Source organism: Gavialis gangeticus, unplaced genomic scaffold, assembly GCF_001723915.1.
Source record: "Gavialis gangeticus isolate Ggan-Ray unplaced genomic scaffold, GavGan_comp1, whole genome shotgun sequence".
Classification (NCBI taxonomy): domain Eukaryota; kingdom Metazoa; phylum Chordata; order Crocodylia; family Gavialidae; genus Gavialis; species Gavialis gangeticus.
This window is the reverse complement of record NW_017729020.1, coordinates 5,416,534-5,428,025: the sequence shown is the minus strand read 5'-3', so window position 1 is coordinate 5,428,025 and position 11,492 is coordinate 5,416,534.

Here is an 11,492-nt window from a genome sequence, read left to right as displayed (position 1 = left end):
GGGGGGGGGGGAATCATTCACCCCCCCCACTGGGGTATGAAGGCTGTATTGCCCCATGGTTATGCTAGGGGGAGATTGTGGGCAGTTCCCTTCCCTGCAGGGTCAGGGCGATGTGACCAGGGTCGTGGCAGTCAGCAGTGGTGGAGACACAGGCCAGTTTGTCCAGTGCCTGGGGAAGGGAGGCAGATAGCTGCCTATCTGTGGATTATGGGGGGTCAAAGGTCAGGGATGAATGATCTCATGAGGAGCACTGATGATGTCAGCCAAGGCTCAGCCTGCCCCAGGACAGGGCATGGAGCTCTGACTTCTGGGACCCCCCCATGTGTGCATGTGCACATGTGTGCAGCCCCTGCACCCCAGGCCTGATGGTACAGCATTGGGTAGGCTGGGGACCTTGGGCTGGTGGGTGCAGGAGTGGGGGTGGGAGGCACAGTCCAGAGGGAGTGGGGACATAGCTGGGATACCCTGGAAGGGGTAGAGGGTGGGTAGTGTAGTTCTGGCTGTGTGCTGGAGCAATGTTGGGCAATGGGAGTGAGGAGTGATGCATTGTGGGATGTTGGGAGGACTGACCAGCCCACTGTTCATGAGTCAGTACGTGATTTTTTCCAGGGCTGCTTCTGGCCCTTTCTAGGCAGGTTGAAAACAGCTCACCAGGCCTGTAAATTTATTAAACTGCATTGAATCTGGATTGAAGATGTCCCCGCAGTTTCATACCCCATGAGCCCTGTTGGTTGATGTCCTCTAGTTCCCCTGGCCCCTGCCACCCTGTGGCCGGATCTGTCCTAACTGACCCCCTGTGTCTGCTCTTTACCCTGAATTAAAATCCGGGGGAACTAATCCTGCCACGTGGCTACAGTTTTTACCCACAGGGGCTGGGATTTAGTGTGTGAGGGAGGTCTTTGCACACCCCCCCCCCAAGGGCCTAAGTGGCAAACGGGCTGTGACTGACCTGGCTGGTCGTGGGTGCCCCCCCCCAACCTCTGGGATCTAGGACCCCCCCGCAAAACTTAATCTCTTTCTTTCCAGGTTCCCCTCCCCACATAGATCCATACCTAGCTATTTCTGCCCCATCCCCCACGCTACACCAGAACCCGCCCCCCATGTGCCCTGCGCTGGCCTGGGGGGATCCTAGAGACTGGCTGCCAAACTGCTCCCCATACTGTGCCCGCTGCAGTTAGGAAGGGAACCTGGGCGTCTCCGTTCCTGGGCTTTGTTCCAACCCACCAGGTGCCGCTCCATTTCCCAAAAAAAAGGGCCCAGGAGTCCAGGCTAGCCCGCCGGAGTGGGTCTCGAACCGTGTGCTCCACAGAGCACTTGAATGTTCTGCGCCGCTTGGCGACAGGCTGGACCAGGCTGTACGCATGCTTAGTACCGCACAAGACGGGGAGGGTGTGGCAGGCTTCGGGTATATGTAGTACTCTTATTGAGGAGGCAGGCTGCGCATGCTCACCGTCACCGGTGAAGCCAAAGTGCTGCCAGGGCCTTCGGGTCCTTCCCGCGGAGGAGAGCAGTTCGGGGCGGAGCTCGGCGCTAGCTGCACAAGTGCCGGCGGGGGGGGCGCAGTTCTGGCAACGGGGCAGGCTTATGCGCATGCTCCGTCCCGCTCCAGGCCCGCGCTTTTCTCTTTTCCCGCTTCTTTTACAAATTGTGTTTCTTTCTCTCCCTCTCTCTCTCGCGTTTATTTATCCTCATACTGTTTATCTATTTGCCCATGCATCCCAGTGCACTCTTCAACCACTGAGTGCTCTACGTGCGCACCCCAGTACACCCCGCCCCCCCAGGTGTCTGGGGTATGTCTGCACGCACACAGACAGGGAACCCAGGTGCCCAGGATACACATGTGCATGTGCACATGCACAGAGCCCAGCATCCAGGACACATACGCATGTACACATGTGGAACCCAGGTGTCCAGGACACGCATATGCACACACGTAGAGAACTCAGGCATCCAGGACACACACATGCACATGCATACACACAGAGAACCCATGCGCTCAAGTCACACGTGCACGCACACACACAGACAGAATCCAGGTGTCCAGGACACATGCATGTGAACACACACACCCTCAGGCATCTGGAACACACAAACCCTCCCCACCCAGGCATCCAACACGCGCGCACACAGAGGCATCTGATATACACATCCCCTGATATCCAGTGTGCACACCTGCAGAAGCACACACAAGGGCACACCTCCAGGCGTCCTCCTCTGCCCCTCAGCTCACACACACAACTCAGGCGTTCATCACAGCCCTCAGGCATTGTCACACACACAAATGCACCCCCCCTGCGCCCTCCCGTGGCAGTGGGGAAGTCCAGCACACTCATTCAGCAAGCTGCCGTTACGACAGCCCCAAAAAGCCCGGGCAGTTCCGGTAATGAAAGAGTTAATCACACGTGCACGCACACACACGTACCCTCAGGCCTGGAGGGGGGCAGGCACTCCGGAGATGACTCAGGCCCGGTGAGCACCGTGCCCGGTGTAGTGCTAGCAACCACAGAGCCCTTTCCGCGCACCAGGAGATGCCGTGGTGCTGGGGCTGTCGGAGCTGAGTGCTTGCTGCTAATGTGGTAAGTGCCAGTCAGGCAGGTGGGTGGACAGGCTGGGGTAGCGGGGACATGGCCTATTGCTGGTGGCTGAAACAGCTGCACCTCTCACCCCTGGTGCTTGGCTGTGCCTCTCTGAGCCCTGGTGACTGCAGTGGGACTCTCTCTGGCACAGGGGGTTTGTGGGGGATGTGGTAGTGGGGGGCAGTGGTGAGAGGGGTAGGTGGTGGTCAGTGTGAGACTGTCCCCCTCAAGCTCCTCGGAGCCTGTGTCTGGGAGGGCTGGTTCAGCCATTAGGCAAAGTAGGAGGTCACCTAGGGTGCCAAAATTTGGGGGGCGCCAAAATTATATGCAGGACAAAACAACAGGAACATCATTCTAAATAGCAGCCCGGGTCGGCTACAGCTCCACCTTGGTCTAAAACCTTTGGTTCGGTAAGAGGAGAAAGACCTCTGAAAAGATCTCAGGGGAAAGATCAGTACAATTGACCATCATCACAGCTAGAATTCCTGTAAAAGTTCATTCTAGACTTTTTATTTTCCTCTATATTGGAAATGGGGGCAACGAGGTACACAGTTTGCCTAGGGGGCCACTTACCCTTGAACTGGCCCTTGTGTCTGGCCCTGTTCACCCCCTTTCCTTACACCCTGGCTTCATTGGTCTTGCTCTTCACAACATTGCGAGACCTCCATTGGCCCCTGGCATGGCAGAGCTGGGAGCAGAGGTCTCCAGCACCTGTTGCCAGCTCATGCCATGTTCTCAGCTGCCCAGTGAAGCTGATGGCTATGAGCACTAGCCAGAATCCTTCTACAAGTGCTCAACAGTGGGTGGTTGGCATGTGGGACAAGTGGAAGAGTCCCTGGTATCTCAGGAGCGCTGTAGGCCTTGATGGACCAGGCAATGGGAGAGAAATGAAGGTGTTTGCTGATGATCTCTTTAGGCAGTGGAGTTGGGAGGGAGGATGGACAAGGGTCTGGGAGCAGAGGACCCTTCCTGAGGTCTGACTCAAGGCCCTGCTGGTCTCCAGGCAAGCAAATCCATAAGCCTAGGATCATATGATCAGAGGGAAGTTGGGGACTGGAAGGGAGCTCAGGAAGTCACCTCTCATCCAGAACCCTGCGCAGGGCAGGATCAGCCCTGACTAAACCACCCCAGACAACCTGGATCCAATCTGCTCTTGGAAACATCCAAGGATGGAAATTCCCCTCCCCTCTAGGAAGCCTGTTCCTTTGCTGGACCCCCATCATGATCAGAAAGTTCCTCCTTATCTCCAGCCTCAGTTTCCCTGCCATTGCTCCTAGTCTGGTCCCCTGTGACTGCAGGGAAACGCCTATCTCCATCCTCTGTTGTCACCCTTTGAGGGTTTGAAGATGGTTGTCACACCCCCATGCCCGCCCATTGGCTACGGGTGCTCATTATGTGTAAGGCAGGCATGGGCACTCCGGCAGCCTCAGCTTTATAGCTGCGAGGTTGCACCCAGGTGGCAGGGGGTTTCCTGTGCATAGGCACCGGGGTGTTGGGGCTGGTGGCAGTCATGGCTAACATGTCGGGGGTCTTTTCTGTGTGCCCAGCACACATGTGGCTCAGCTCTGAGCTCTGGGACTGGCTTGGCAGGGCTTTCAGCTTTGGGCTTTGCTGGTTCAAGCCCAGCTCACAACAGCCCCTTTGGCCCCATGCTTGCTTTCTGGGCAGGACGTGTCCAACTTCCAGGTACATCTCCACACCAGTGAAGAAGCTGGTGTCCCAGCTGCACTGCCCATGACTTCCCCTCTCTCTGACTCAGTTTCCCCATCCCCTAAGCTGGGGGCAACACTGCTTGTCCCTAGCAAACTGCTTTGAGGTGTAGCCCTGAAAAGAGCTATCACAGCCAGTCTTACACTCTTTGCCCTCATCTATGACTGTATTTGTTTTCATACCACATGCCCAAATACAAGACCCACTATGTTTTGGGTAAGGCAGAACAATGGGGGAAGGAAGAAGATTCTTGCTCTTAGCTTAACTGTCCAGAATCAGACTTGTTGCCCCCTCCTCTTGGCTTGCTAAATTGCAGGGACAAGAGGTGTGTGATTGGTGAGTAAACAGGGTATAAATCCCAGGGCTGGTCTCCAGTGGGGCCAGTGAAGTAGCAGCCAAGCAGGTTTCTGCTGGATCTCAGGGAAATCTGCTCTGGTAGAACAGTGAGGCAGAGGAATGGATGCCCGGGGAGTCTGCACTCTCCATCACTGGAGGGGATCAAGAGGAGGTTGGACAGCCACCAGTCAGGGATGACAGAGGCATAGCTTTGCCTGCGCTCTGCTGTGGGGATTTCCCAGGTTTTGCTAGTTGCCGCAAGGGGCTGAGAGGGAATTCCACACTGAAGCCCCCTTCCTGCTATGTGTCAGGGGTTTTTTCCCCCCTCCCTTTGAAGCCTTGGGTGTTGGCTGCAGCCCAGGCTGGGGATGGTGACTGGGCTGTGCCTGGGCTGGCGACTGGGCTGTGGAGGGTCCTGGCTAGAGGGTCTTGCCCCTCCGCTCAGGCCTAAACTGACACTGCACGGACTCAGGAAGGAATTTTACCTCCAGCTCAGACTGGTACAGACTGGGGGTGGGAGTTGCCTTCCTCTGTAGCCAGGGCACAGCTTCTACCTGGGATCCCTGGAGTGCTTATTAGCTACCTTTACAGCAGCAGGACGTTGGGTGCCGCAGTCCCCCTGCTTTCCCTGTGGCAGGTTCAGGGAGATGTCTTGCGTCAGGGCTGACAGCAGTTTTGCTAGTTAGACAATAGGTTTGTTCAAGATGGTTTGGACAGGGCTGATCCTGCCTCAGGCAGGAGCCTGGACTAGATGTGACTTCCACAGGCCACTTAATTTCTCTACAACTTCTCTTCAGCTCTGCAATTTATCTTCAGCTTAATTTCTCTACAACTCTATGACTATAGTGAAAAGGTCCTGGTCCTGTCTGTGCCATATCTTTCTCTGCCTGCACTAGGGAGCAGGCCGTTGTTTTTGCTCTGGACTCTGTCCCAGAGCCCTCGAAATCTCCCGCATTGGCAGCCGCAGCGTAGCACTCTCTCACATCCCGTGCGCTGGGCTCAGTGATGTAAGCTGATATTTTAATTCTCTTACAAGGAATGGTGTTTAGAGCAATGATTTAAGTGGATTACTCATCCGCTGTCATACCTTGGCCCCACGCCCGGTCTATTCCTAGACATGACGCTTCAGGCTTTGATTCTTCGTCTTTCTTTCTTTTTTTTTGTTCCCCCCTAACGAGAAATTACACTCTTGTGTTTTTCAAAAGCTCTTCCCGCCCCTCCTGGGCCTGCTGCATTCTGGGAAACGTAGGCTATTTGTATTTAAGGGGCTGAAAAGGCAGCAGCTCCTTTTTGAGAGCCCAGAACCTGGCTGCCTTGGAAGGGGAGAGACCTAAGAGGGGAGGAGGGTGCAGATGCCTTTTGTGCAGCAGCTGCAGAAGTTATCCTGCATCCCATAATATGACTCGAGTACCTAGACTAGCAATTCTTAACTGGGGTGATGCAGCACCCTGGGGTAACTTGAGATCCTTTCAAGGGTGTCATGGGGCAGTGCTAGCACTATGAAGCAATCCATCACAATTCACAAGAGGTTTCTAATAGGAACACAGCCTCTCCCAACCCTCCTGTCCCATTGTGCACTTCCAAAGGTCTTTGCCACAGAATTGCTCTAGAATTTTTCTGGAGCAAAAAACAAATGAAACTTCCTTGTGATGCACATGGCTTGCATTGGCACACGAGGCAGGTGGATGGATGCGTGCCCCTGTGACTGGATCTTCTTGTGAATGAGTGGATGAAAGTACGGATCGATGGATGTGTCTGTCCTGAGGATGGGTGGACATGGTGTATGGGGAAGGATGGCTGGCTGGTGGATGGATGTGGTATATGGGGAAAGTGGAGGGAGGGATGGATGGATGTGTGGGTGGGTAGGTGAATGACTGGATGACTCTGTGACTGGACAGCTGGATCTTCTTGTGATTGCATGGGTGGAAGCATGGTTTGATGGAGGGAAGTGGTATATGGGGAAGGGTGTATGGGTGGCTGTTACACGCCCTCCCCCTGCTTTCATAACATGGGGCCTGGGAGGGAAACCATCTCTCAGCCACCCGCTTTCCAGGGTGTTGCAGGGACCCAGGCCAGGAGGGCAGAAATAGGGGCTACACACACACACACACTTCCCCAAGGACGGCAGCCCTCCTGAATTGGGGTGCATGTTGTAAGCAGGGGAGCTGATTTCCATGGCTCCTGGGGCTCTTCATCCTCTCTGGCTGCCTGGAGGAAGGGCAGAGTCCCACTCTTCAGTGTCACAGAGAGAGGGTCAACCTTGTCATGGCCCCTGCCAAATTGGCAGCAGCTTTTGACTCAGCCAGAACATTCAGCCACAGGGAGCCCATGTGGTGACTGTTATGATTCTGTGGAAATATGTATTTTTTTATCTCCTTTCTGCCTTTCCCAGTGGTGGATGGATGGATGGATGTGACATGTGGGACAGGATGTCTGGGTAGGCGGATGGTATGTCTAAAAATATGGGGTGTTCTGGGGGAAACTTTGAGCCCAGTCTGCCAAGAGCTGTGCCTGGAAGTCCTCTGACAACACTGCTCTTAGTTCACTGCCTTGGCTAGTAAAAGTGAAGCCATTCAGTTCAAACCCACAGCTCATTTGCATGGCTACCTAGAAACACTGGGCTGGAGGGAATAAAGAAGCCAGCCTCCTGCTACTGTACTGTAGGTGCTAAGTCCAGAAGAGTCACCACGAACATTGGCTGTCCCACACCTGAATATACTACAAAGCTCCCACCATATCTACTGGAGATCTTGAATAGCTTCCAACAAGCTGTGGGGAGAGGGCCAGAAGGACTTAACTTCGCAGCAGCAGGCTGCCCCCAGCACCTTTCCCTGTCCCCAGGCAGGGAGCCCTGCCCAGCCCCCGAGTTCACAGAAGCCAGACAACAGTTTGCTGTTGTGTATCAGGCACTGAGGGCTCCGGTGGTGCTCACGGGGCCTATCTTTGCCCACCTCTGGGCCAGTTGGGGTTGGTGTCTCATGGAATTGCAGCACATGGGGCTAGGGAGAGGCCAAACAGTCTCGTTTATGGAGCTGCATTGACCTGGGCAACTTCAAAGACTTAGCGGGCTGCTGTGAAGAAGAGAGAAAGCCTTTTTGAGCATCAGGAAATACTTCTCTGTCAGAGCCACAAGGCAGTGGGATGGATGCCCAGAGGAGATGTGGCCTCTCCATCACTGGAGGATTCAGGGAGAGGCTGGACAGCCACTGGTCAAGGATGATGTAGGCATAGTGATCCTGTGCTCTGCTATGGGCATTTCCTGGGCTTTGCTGGTTGCTCCTTTCCCACCTTTTTGCTATATGTCTCAAGGGGTTTTCAACCCTCCCTCAGAGGTATTGGGTGGTCACCGCAGCCCAGGCTGGAAATGGTGACAGGGCTTCAGCTGGGACTAAAGCCGGAGGGTCCTGGCTAGCAGGTCTTGCCCTTCCGCTCAGGGTGAGTCTGATGCTGCATTGGGGTCAGGAAGAAATTCTACTCCCTGATAAGACTGGTATGGACTGGGGGGCAGGGAGGGTTTGCCTTTCTGTGTAATGGGGGCACAGCCTCTGCCTGGGATCCCTCAAGTATTTATTAACAACCTGTACAGCACTAGGATGTTGGGTGCTGCAGCCCCCCTGCTTTCTCTGTGGCCGGTTCAGGTGTGATGTCTGGTGTTGTGTCAGAGTTACCAGTAGACTTTTGTTGAGTTTAGATGATGGATGTGTCTGGGATGGTTTGGACAGGACTGATCCTGCTCAGGCAGGGTTAGGACCAGATGTGACCTCCACAGGTCTCTTCCAGCCCCACTTCTCTGTGACTCTATGGGTGACTGAAAGCCACAGGCCTTTGTACTTGCTCTATCTGGACCTCAGCCCCATGGAGGGAGCCCTGCCTTGTGGTGTCCCAACCCCTTCTCCTCCTTAAGTCCATGGGAGCTGAGCAGTGTTGGCCTGGCATGTGATGGAGGAACTGTTGCCTTGCCTTCCACGGATGCCCACGGCTAACCCTGCATGGTCAATCTGAAACCCACAATGCCTTGCCAGTTCCATGCCTGGCTACCTTTGACACAGGCTGCCATCACTGCTGAGTAGCAGCCACCCTCCCCATGGACCTCAATGGGCATTCATCTCCCTGGACATCCCTGCTTCCACCTCTGTCTCTTTTGTTACCACCAGCTCTCAGGTCTCGCTCTGCTGCTCTCCTGTCAGTCCCATCAGGGGATTCTGGGGACAGTTCTTCAGAAAGGAGACTTTGAACACAGAGGAGGAAGTCGTAAAAACCAACTGTGGGCTTCTCAGCTTGTTCACACGCCTCTCCCTTCTTTTGTACTCAGACCCATTCCCCCTCTTCCTTCAGCCCCTTCCTTCACAACCCAAAAGAAAAAATCATGGCAGGCTTGCAGCAAAGATTTTGGCAATGACAGCAACACTGCTCTGAAGCTGGAGTCGGTGAAATTGCAGCTGGAAGGGGCGATAAAGCCCCTACACCACCCTCTCTCACCCTGCTGCTGCCTCTCCCTAACCCTCCCACCCTGCTCCTCTGGGGGTCCTTCTCCAGGCTCCTCACATGTAAGCGTAGCAGGGTTTGAGGGCACAAATTATCCCGATGCCCCTTTATAAATCCCTGGGGCAGCCGCACCTTGAATACTGCGCCCAATTCTGGTCCCCACACCTCCAAAAGGAGACAGAATAACTAGAGAAGGCACAGAGTGCAACAAGGATTTAGCAGCATGGAGGAGCTTCCATATGAGGAGAGACTAATGAGAGAGAGTGAAGTGGATAGATAAATTAGATAGAGTGTGGGGTGGATAGATAGATGCATAGGCAGAGTGTGGGGTGGATACATGGACAGATAGAGTATGGGGTGAATAGATAACTGGATAGGGTGGATAGATGGATATACAGATAGACAGAGTGAGGGGTGGTAAATGGCAATTCTTATGTTCTTGTGAGTCACTTCCTGGACAACAGAGCCTATGGACTGCTTAAATTGGTGGTTCGCAACCTTGATAGGAGTCAAGACACCCCTCGTTAGACCTAACACCCCACCTTGTTAGACTCCAGGCCCTGCTTGGACAATGCCAGATATTTGCTTTTTCTTGTTCCTTGATGACAGAACAATCCTGGAGTGATTCTTTGGCAAAGACCTCAGCAAGGTGCCAGCAGGGCTTGGATACTTGGTTCCTACTGGAAATCTCTGGGTTTCTCTTGTGAATGGTATACGGTCTTAGCACCCTTCAAAGGAATCATGGCAACCAAAGCTGAGAATCCACAGCTTCAGTGCGTGTCTGGATTTCAGTCCCACCCGGGGGCTGCGTTGAGGTCATGTGGAAGCCTGGCTGGTATCAGTGTCCCGGCACCTGCAGCTCTTCTGAGCGGAGACACCACAGGAGGCAGAACCTCACACCATGGGGGACACAGTAGTTCCAGCAGCATGGACCTGGTCCCACCACTGTAACCACATGGGTGCTGGGGTTTTACCACCATACAGGAGGCATGAAACCACTGCCCCAACAACTCCACCACCCCTACAGTCCAATGCACCTTCTGTCCACACAGAGGCTTTGCTGGGCTGCCGTTAAGATGGAGTTTCAATGTAGATGCAATGGCATGAAAGACTGGCTGGCAAACTCCTTCTTTCTGTTAGTATGACCATTATGGATGCGAATTGAGTGTGTCAGGTTTATTAGCAGCACTGGACTTGCTTAGAGCTTGAGCTTAGAGACTCCATCTGGCTCACCTGTCAGGTCAGTTTTGAGGGTATGTCATGAGTCTTATTAGCAATAAAGCCCTTTTGCCATGGGAGCGGAAACTGGAAAGAAAGACCAGATTTATTTACAGGCTCCAATGCTGTCAGTCAGCTCTGTAAGACGGGCCCGGAAATAGTAAAAAGGGGAATTGAAACAAGGCTGTTAGAGAAAGCTGCTGCTAGAGCTGGTCAGAAGCAGCCAGCCGCGATGTCTTTGGGAGCTATGGCTGGGCCCCAAAAAGGACTTGGGAAGCTGAGAGTGTCCAGGGGGAGCAGCAGCCAGGACGTTGACAGCCGTGGCAGCAGTGAGCCTGAAAAGCCTGTAGCGGTGATTCTCAGCTGGAGGAGCCGGGAGACTCCTTGAAGGGGAACTGTCAGGTGTGCAAACGCCTACACAATTCACAAGAAAAACACTGCGATTTCTCATCCACAGTGTCCCAACCCTTCTACCCTGCTGGCGTCATGCTGAGGTCTTTGCCACAGAAGAATGGCCCTAGGACTGGTTTTCAACCTGTGGTCCGTGGAGCCCTGGGGGGCTGCAGGCTGTGGCTAAGGGGTCTGCAAAAGATGACCACAATCAGGAGTATGTGAATATCCACCCTTACAATTCAAAGTGGTCTGTGCCTCTGTTTGAAATTCCCAAAGAGGTCTGCAAATGAAAAAAGGTTGAGAACTACTTCTGTAGGATTTTGCCAGCATCAAGAAATGAGTGAAAGCGAAGAGTGGAGGTAGTTTGGTGGGGAACTGGAGTCTAACACGGGGTCCCTTGACATAACAGGGCGGATTCTGGACTCTGAGGGGCACCCTTTGATCCAACCAGGGAAGTCTGGAGTCTAACACAGGACCCCTTGATCTAAGGGAGAGACTGGAGAAGACTGGGACCTTGTTTGGTCGGGGGCAGACACTCGCCCACCGGATCCCGGGTGAGGGACCAGGGGCGTGGATCGCCGTGCCCCTCCAGCAGGTGGCGATGGTGGGACTACAACTCCCAGGGTGCCCCGGGTCGGGGAGGCGGGACCCTGCGGAGACGGGCGGCGCGTGGGGCCAATGGGCGGGCGGGCGGAGCCGGTGGGGCAGCGCGGCGGCCGGGCGCGGAACTCAGTCGGGCTCTGGAGCGCCCGGCGGAGCGGGCGTCGCGGGGTC